The sequence below is a fragment of the Poecilia latipinna genome, unplaced genomic scaffold (genome assembly GCF_001443285.1).
Source record: "Poecilia latipinna isolate Pla-1442-1.1 unplaced genomic scaffold, P_latipinna-1.0 Scaffold4154, whole genome shotgun sequence".
Classification (NCBI taxonomy): Eukaryota; Metazoa; Chordata; class Actinopteri; order Cyprinodontiformes; family Poeciliidae; genus Poecilia; species Poecilia latipinna.
In genome coordinates, this window is record NW_015116770.1 from 27,555 (window position 1) to 29,749 (window position 2,195).

The window sequence follows — 2,195 nt, forward strand, 5'->3', positions numbered from 1 at the left end:
ACCCCCTTCAAATAAAGTGTTACCACTAAATCTTGTAGGGATGCTCCAATCAGGTTTTCTGTTGCCGCCTCCAATACTGATCACCAATGAGGCCGATCTCTGCCGATCACCTGGATTGACTGTTCATTTTTTGCTTTAGGTATACATGCTATAATGTGATCTGACAAAATAAAAAAAACAAAAACAAAGATCTGGTAATTAATTCACCTAATTTATGCATAAAACATGCAAAATACGTACAGGCACAATACAACAGCTATTCAGTCAAAAGGACAACTGAAAAACCTGCAATCAGTAAAATAATATTTAATAGTAAGGCTCTCAGTACCATAAATTATACATGACTCAAATAAATCTGCCTATATAAAATAATGTCAATCAGTGGCGCAACTACACATTATTCAGGTGGATGCGAAAACATAAATCGGCGCCCCCTCCCCCCCCAGGGAAGGAACGTCAGGGTGAAGGAGCGACGCTGACCAACCCTTGTAAAACTCGCTACATTTACCTCGTTATGTGCGAGAGGTGAAGGAGCGTGAGACGCGCTGAAGTGTATGGGAAAACATAATCGGCGCGTCGCCCCCTCCAGACGGGGTTTTGGCGCCCCCTCTGGTGCTGCGCCCCTGTGCGTTGCAAACGCTGCATACCTACTTTTTGCGCCTCTGCCCAAGTCCTGTATAAATTTGTTCAGTCGAGCCAAAATAACTTTGAAAACTACAACCCTACCCTGATACCTGTTAGCCAATTAGCCCAGTCTATTGTCCCAGCACTCCCAGTATTCAGTCACATCTCTCTCATTCCTTGCTGGTTCCTCCTGTTATGTCCATGTTGTCTTTAGTTCCTGGATCCCAATGGTTTTTGTTCTGCTCTGGCTCCCTGCATTCCCACTGATTTTTTGGTAAGTTTTTTCCACTAAGCATCATCTACAAGCTGCCTCTGTCTCGTTGCATCAAAACCTACATCATGACAGTCTTGTCTAGTTCTAGTAGTAACCGAATAAGCATTTACTTTTAGAAAGTAACATTTTAGTTCGAGGAAAGTAAAGTGTTACTTGTACAGTAGAAAGTAACCTCTAATTTCTAATAAAGAGGAAGAGATCCCGGGTCCTCTCGCGACGGTCATGTGTAGTCACTCAGAAGAAAACAGCAATGCGTGTTGACGTCACAGAATTGCAGTTTAATCTGGAAGGAAGGAAGGAAGGAAGGAAGGAAGGAAGGAAGGAAGGAAGGAAGGAAGGAAAGACGGACCTTTTGGACCAAAAGGTCCAAAGACAACTTTTGGAGAATTGCAAGAGCAAATCCCTTCCTTCCTTCCTTCCTTCCTATTCCTTATTATATATATAAGCCTCCCCTGAACACAGCGGTGGTTCATTAGTTGATTTTAAACTTCTGCTCTGCTCGTTATTTTGTAATGGAAACGCACAGAATTGCGTAACACCTTGTTGAAACAATAATCACTGAGATTACTATTGTTGTTGGGTCATTAATATGAGCACGTTTTGTTGATTTTTTTTTTCTTATCATTTCATAAAGTTGCGAACGTTTTGATAAGCCAGTCAGAGGAGGACGTGCTGAGCGTCCTGGCAGCGTTCAACTTAATAATAAAATGTTCTACCATATGAGCCTCAGGAGATGACTGAGGGATGAAGAGATGCTGATTTCTGGTTTTTTAGGTTCTGTCGGATCTGCAGTTCCTCCCTTGATCTATTCTGTCTGGTAGCACACTGTGCCAGGACTACACGCTTCTTTTGTGTTTTAAAATGACTGTATTCAATTAAAAAAGGAAATATTAATTCAAAGTCAAACGCAGACTGCATCAACATAAACAATCCTTCCTGAGAGCATGGCTAGCTGACTAATGCTGGTTCTGATTGGTTGTTTCTGACCGAGCGGAGTAATTCTGCAGAACACAGGAGGAGGCAGAAGAGATCGATTATTTTTTCAGAGATTATTTGTCTTGTGTTAGGACAGCGAAAGTTTTAATACATATTTGAAATCTTTCTTTCTTTTTTTTTTTTTTTAAGTTACGTGCTGCAGCTTTAAGTGGAGGTTCGGTGCGAGAGTTCACTGTAGGTGGAGCAGAAACTGCGCTACGTCTGTCAAATAGTATTAATACCAGTAGCGCGTAGCGGCGATTCAACAACGAGAACAGAACCAGCATCTTCACCGCCAGCTCGAAGACTTAAATTATTTTTC